Source organism: Arachis stenosperma, unplaced genomic scaffold (assembly GCF_014773155.1).
Source record: "Arachis stenosperma cultivar V10309 unplaced genomic scaffold, arast.V10309.gnm1.PFL2 arast.V10309.gnm1.Scaffold_100054, whole genome shotgun sequence".
NCBI classification, from domain to species: Eukaryota; Viridiplantae; Streptophyta; class Magnoliopsida; order Fabales; family Fabaceae; genus Arachis; species Arachis stenosperma.
Window position 1 is genome coordinate 77321 of NW_026651377.1, and position 7563 is coordinate 84883.

Consider the following 7563-nt stretch of genomic DNA (forward strand, 5'->3'; position numbering starts at 1 on the left):
TAAAAAATTTGGTGAATATGGTGGCAGAGTGGTCGTTGATTGTCTTCCTCCTAAGCATGATATTATAAGTCGTGGACTCCTTTAAAACCACGAACCCGGAGAGTATGATTTTTTTCTGACTGTTGGTTCGATGGTGATTGGTAACATTATGGAACCGTCTGGTTTGAAAAAATTGTCTCCGAGTTTGATTACTCTATTACGGTGACTTTATAGGTTTTCATTTTGGAATCCTAACTTGTCAAGGCTGCCTTGAAATGGATGTTGGAGTCGACTCTTGTGTCCACCAATATGCACTTTACCAGTCCGGTCAGAGGAGGCCCTTTTTTCGTCTTTTACAACTAGCACTTGGAGATCATTTTTTAATGCGGATTTGATTTTTTGAATGCATCTTTCCTCATGATGACGTTTACTATTATGGTCGGGTCAACGTCTGGACTTTCGTAATGTATTGGCCTTCCCGCTCTAGTGACTTTTCCCTTTCAATACTCTTGGGTTATCGAATTATTTTAGCAAACTCGAGGAGTTTTTCGTCCTAAATGGCTTGTTCAACAACATCTTTAAGGTCTAAGAAATCTTGAGTTTTGTGCCCATATCCCCTGTGATAGTCGTAGTATAGGCTTTTGTTGCCGCCTGTGTGCTTTTTCAGTTGTCTGGCCTTTGGAAGGATACCCTACTCAACTATCTAGTGGTAGATTTCGATGACCAAGGCCGGCAAAGGGGTATAGTTCGTGAATTTTTTCACTCTAGGCGGCCGACTGGGGTCGGTGGTTTCAAGATGTTCTTTTAGGGCTTCTTTGGGCATCGACTTATTCCGTGAGGCCGTGTGCCTGTGGTGCCATTTATTGGCTGCCACGACTTGGCTCACTTCTTCATTGTTTATGTATTCTCTTGCTACATTTTGAATCTCCTACATAGTCCAATCCAGTTTGGTTGTGAGGTGCTTCCGAAAATCTTCGTTCATCAGCCCGTTAGTCAGGCACAAATTAGCCACTGAGTTTGTTAGCCCGTCAACTTCCAAGAACTCATTGTTGAACCTATCTAGGTATTTTCTTGTGGGTTTGTCCAATAGTTGGATTCTGAGCAGGTTGATTAGGTGTTTTGCCTTTGTAATCTGTGTGGTAAAATGTGCTATAAATTTTTTTAGAGATATCGTCAAAACAGGATATCAAGCTGATGGTTGGGCCAGCCAGTGTCACCAAAAAAGCTCTGCACCGAACTGCATGGGCTATTCCCTCTAAGTTCATCTTGGCCTCAAAGGCCATTAAGTGCTCTTGAGGATCTTTAGTGCTATCGTACTTTATGTCAATTGGTTTGTCAAAACCTTTTAACAGCTTGGCCTTTAGGATTCTTTTCAATGAATGGAGTAGTCCCCATTATCATGTGTTCACTTCTTTGGTGTCTCTTTTCATCATCATCACAGTGGCGTTAGAATTTATGATATTTGCTGCGGTTTCGACGCCTAGCGTGATGTTGGTTTAGCGACCTCTCGTTCCTTTGCTCTCGTCGCAAGATGGTCCGGGAGACCGCCTCACTCGTGCGCTCCCATTGATACTATTCTTTAGAGGTGGCCTAGTCTTCTTGGGTCTGCATCTGATGATAGAGCTCCTGAATTATCCGGTTCGCATGTTCTCCCAAGCCATCGATTGTTTTGCCTTCGCCATGTCAGCAATCATCTCCTTACAGCTATTGACTGCTATGGGTTGGCTGGGCATGGACGACACTGGTTACCTTCCCATGAGTTGAGGGATAGTTGTCCTTCCGTGGTCCATGCGCTGGGGGTGGGGGAGTTGGTAGGTTTGGTTTGTGGTGGTGATTAGAAAGTCACTCTTCATGTTCATCCTTCATGCTACCAAGGTTTTGCAAGTCTCCACGGACGGCGCCAATGTATAAGACTTTGCTGGTACGCGTTGATAAAAGAATCGGAGACTCGCTGGTCTTGGTGATGATGCGATTGGACCTTCGGAGCGGCGGGAGGGTGATATCTACAAAGATACTTCACGCTCAAGTTAAAATGGGTCTAAGAGGTATGGGTTTAGATGTGTGTGTGTGTGTGTGTGTGTGTGTGTAACGTACCGTACCTGGGAGAGCTCTAGCCTTCCCTTTATATAATTTATCTTGTTATCTTATCTTTTCAGTTAGCTAAGATAAGAAGAATGCTTGAATTTGAATGTTGGTTAGTAATTTCTGGTTATCTAACTTAAAGTGCTCCCACAATCTTAGGATATAGTGCCCGCCACACTCTTGGGATATAGTACCCGACACACTCATGGGATATAGTGTTTGGCACACTTTACAACATAGAAAAAACGATGCAACAAAACAAAGCAGAACATACATTCACACTTCACATTCATAATCATTATCTTCATAATCACTTTCAATCATTCTTCTTCATCATTTCGTACCCAGAGCAAGTGGACAACGCCACTACATCTTGTCCGGTCTCATATATCTCAATCAATCAATCTCATCATATCTCATTCAAAGTTCATAATTAACTCGGTTCTCTTTATTCTTCTTTCTCATAGCCAACCTCATCAAACACCTCTCAACTCAACCACATTTCATTACTATTATAATTATCTTCATTATTTACTTCTTATTCAACATTACCAACGCCTTATTAATTCAGATAACACTTTGCAAAACCTTCCTAAGTATCTTCTAAAATTATTTAACAGAATCATCAACGTTCTAATACTTAAGACTCATTAACGGACTTTAAACAAGTGTAAAAGATGTTTCGAAAGATAGAGAACTAACAAAACATTCGAAACGTCATTTTTGCTTAAACAACGGGGGCTCGCGTCGTGTGCGTACTCTCACATACGTGAGTTTTCAAAATTGTGTTCTGCGTACACAGGCCTTGTCCCGCGTACGCGAGATTACAAAACAATGAGTGTAGCTCGCATCGTGCGTGCAAGTTGTGTATGCGACACTCCATTTTGCTCCAAAAGCTGTCAAGTCATTAAAAATTAGTTTTATAAACCTAACTTCCAACGTTCATAACTTTTCCTACAAAACTCCGGTTTTCACAAACTTTAAATCGTTTTGAAGCTATTGAGATTATCTTTAATTTGAAACAAATTTCATTCAAATCCAAGACTTGGGAGTCAAGTTATGATCTGCCGAAATTCGTTAAAAATCTATTTTTACCAAAAGAGTTCAAAACCTCTATTTTCCAAACTCTCAATTTCAAAACCAAAGTTCACACCTTAAAACAACTTCAAATACACTCAAAGAAATTACCTAACCATTTCATTCCTTTCACAATCTCTCAATACTCAATTTTATCAATTTTTTCCCACAATTAATAGCCAACAACAACATAGTTCATTAATAATTCATAGCACCACATCTCCACATTCATTGCTCAAACTCATAATTCTCATCATCAAACACATTCTGCATCACAACCTCACCAACCATCATTGTTATATATACACACACATTAACTCCATCATACATATCATGCATCAACTTTATATATACACTTCGCCCACACAACTCATCACACTCATAGATACATATAATCCATCAAGTTCAACAAATCAACACATTCAAGTTTATCCTATGGTCATCTAACCTAAGTTTTCACGTAACATTATATATTAACTATGAGAAACTGAAAGCATACCTTGGCCGATTCCTCCCCAATGTCGAAGCACCTAACATCAAGCTTCCAAGACTCCGAATCAATTCCAATAAGCTCTAATTTGCCAATTCAACACCAAATTCAACACAATTCAATCTATTTTCATAAAATTCACCAAATTAATAACTAGGGTTCACATAATTGAATAACCGCAAGGGTTTAGAGTTTCCTTATCTTACCCACAGATTAATTAGACAAAACCTTATACTTATCCACCGCTAGAGTACTCTTAGACCATCAAAATTATAAAATCCATCAATACCAAGGACTCAAATCACAAAACTGAAAAGGGGAGAACTGGGCACAAAATCAAAATTTTCTTACCAAATTGTTGGGTGTATTTTATAGAGAATTTCGAGACGAATACGTGACTACTGACGGCTCCTCAATTGGAGGGCCATAAGGATGATTTGGACTTGGAAACTGGGTGATCATTAGGTTGTTGAGGCTCCAAATACTAGATCCAGAACAATATATATCCTAACCAAATAGACACATATCTAAAGTATTATGAAAATAGAGATACATCTAAGTTTTTAATGTGATTATTGGGTCTTCTCTTTCATTTGTTTTAAATTTAAAAAAATTATATTTCTCTTCTAATAAATCAAAACAGAATAGTCACACATTTAAATAGAAAAAAATATGAAAAAATATGCAAAAAGTTGTTTAATGGGGTTATTCTTTTCTTTTCTTTTTTTTTATGTGATAGCTGAAGAAATTCACGAATAAACAGAAGTAAAAATAAAAAAAAGTGAAGACAAACATGTGACAAGGAAAAAATGTGAAGATGAAAAAGGAAAAAAATTAAAACAATGACGAATAAGTGAAAAAAAAGAACAGAGAATGAAATACAATATAATGATGAAGGTTGGGAGTTAGAAGAAAGTTCAAATTGTTGACATGAAAAAGTAACATAAAAAACGAACACAATTTGATTAGCATATGCTTCCTTTCTAGGCCTGTACAGTGTAGAATTACAAAGGTAGAGTCAACGGACAAAGTATATGTCAATCATCACAAAGGTGACTAAAATTCAAGGGAGAGCAAGGAAACCAAAAAGGAGTCCCAATAAATTCTTTTGTTGAGAAGGTAAATGGAAAAAAAATGAATACAAAATTGTGCAAGAGTATGAAATATTTCCACACAGATTGACTACATAATTAAGTTAGCTGTTGATTTCTAGTAAGGAGCATTAAAAATAGACGAATTCATACCTTTTCGCAATTACTTGTAATATGCAAAACAAGTAGTGTCAGAGAAAGACATTATTAAAAGCCATCCGTCCTTCCGTTAAACAAAGCAATGAGATGAGATTTTGGCTTGAAATTTCATCATTAGAACTCGATCCTTCTTTCATCTGACACAGTCGCATAACATGAGTGGCAAGTTTTAACTGCCCTGCAATGAAGGAGTGTAAATTTTCCAACACTACTTTAGAAGAATTAGCATATACAGAAACAGCAAAAGCAGGATTCATAAAGAAGATACATATATGTTTACCAATATTAGAGACCATATCTTGGGTTCATTGATCAAATGATTAACATTTTTGTATAATAGTTTCTCAAAAATTGATAGAGTTATCATTTGTTTAATTTGTCAGTAAAACTTAGTTCAAATAAATAAACTAAAAGTTAAGATTTGAGCTAAGTATTTTTTTTTCATTTCTCTCTCCCTTCCACACTCACTTCATATAAAAAGAGATAAGCATGAATGAAACGTGTTTTAAAGTTGAACCCTATTTAGGATTCTCTGAAGTGAAAAAGTTAGTGGGACCTTAACTTTGGATCAATACAGTAAATTTTTTTGAACCGTGAAAGCCATCAAATTAATACGAAGGTAGATCTTTTGAGGATCCCAATCCTTCGAACCCATCCAAAACCAAATTTTCAACACATGTAACATTAGATGGACTTTTCTCAATTCTGAATTGGATTATTTCCTAGAGAATGGATTCACCACCTCTTAAGGAAGGCTCCTCCTGAACGTATTTGATAAATAGAAGTAATGCTGCATCAATGCCTTTCAAGTGGAATTCAAGATCAAGGAGGCTCTGCTGGCTTCAATGCGAACTTGCCACATTGCCTTCAAATCCCTAAAAGGCTTCACAAGTTCATACACACGATCCTGTCGAAATCTCAAAAGTGTTAAATATTTTCAATCCTCCTTTGGATAAAAGAAGTGGAGAGTAATAAGAAAACACTTACAAGAGGAATGAACCTTGACAGCTTTAGAGCAATATGAGCCAATGTCCGAATACAACTGATAGTCAAGATTCCATTGTAGCTGGGCATGAGGCTGCCACAAAATACTTTAAGAATGTAAAATATCCTTAAAAGTAACATGGATAAATCCAACCTACTCAAATAAAGAGATGTGGCATTCTACCTATCAAATTGTAACAGCCGGTCAATGCGTTTAAGAAGTGATGACAATAGGAGGATACTCTGTCATCAAGAAGTCAGAAAAGAAGAAATTGTTAAAATTATTAGTGAAAAAAGTGAGAGCCTTGAAAGATCAACAACAATAATGCACACACTAAGTTGATCAACCTATGCAATGAATATTAGTGTTCATTTGTGAATTCTGATTCCAACTATAAACTAAAAGCGAGGATTATTCTGGAAAAGAAACTAATTTGGGATAAACTATACTTGGATAAAAAGAAACAAATAAAATGCTTCGATAAAAAGAAATAAACTATGGTCCAAAATTATAGTTTTAAGCTAAAAATAATACCTTTAATAATGGCAAGGAATTTTTTGAAAAATTTTAATTATAAGCAAAAGCTAGTTATTTTAGAATTATGATATTTTTATTACCAAACTAAATAAGTATCAAATCTTATGAAATATAAACAAATAGTTTCTTTCCATTTACTGTATTATGCAACTTTTTTCACACCCCACTACAAGATTACTTTAAACTTAATATTAATTGATTTTCACGCAAACAATAGAAGTGCTTAAGTTTATAGATAGTAAAAGTAACAAATGATACGATGCAAGAGTAAGGGTAACAGTCCATGAACCTGTTTCCCAAATTCAAGCTCACCAACCGACTGAACCAATGCAGCAAGCCAGAAGACATCTGAGTAAGGGTTCCCATTGTTGTCATTGTACAGAACTTTTATATAAACCAAAAGAAAGTACACTTTTTAAAAAGATAAAAAGTGTCATTGCCCACACAACTTGCCTCATGAAACCAAAGAAGAATTATTAACAATAGAACTAGAAGTAAGAAAAAATGATTCTGTACAACAGCTTTAAAGAGCAAAGAATAGATATAATTAACATAAGTTAAAATGATTTCATTTGTTGGCAACCTCTATGCCTGCAAAGACACAAATATCGACAATTAATACTCAATTTAACTCCTATCAAATTGGAGAATACAGTTCAGTTCATACAAATTTCCTTGTTTTCATGATTATGAGTCTATCTTATCAAGAATTCAAGATACTCAGAGGAATATATATATATACAGATAAAATAAACCATAAATAACTGAGCTTTCAAACGTTCTTTTTACATAATTGCTTAAGTAAGCTATCCCCCAAACTGGCCTTTTGCTGTACAGCCAAATAGACCGGGAAAAAAATTTGAACAAGATGTATAACATATCGTAGGCACCTTTAAAAGGATTTTGTATACACCTTCAGGATGAATTCCACTTCATGGAAGCAAACTTAAGTTAAACTTAGAAGAAGGAATTGATACAACCAACAGAAAATAAACAATCACCTTCAATAGTTGTAAAACAAATTCGAGGCAACCTTTAAAGTGTGTATTTTCATTAATTGTCTTGTCTCAGCTCAATATGCTAGGTAAATAAATTAGCCTTTGTACAGATCAGACTATCCCAAAAGTTAACACAAACCTTGTATCTACGATACTGCGCCTCAT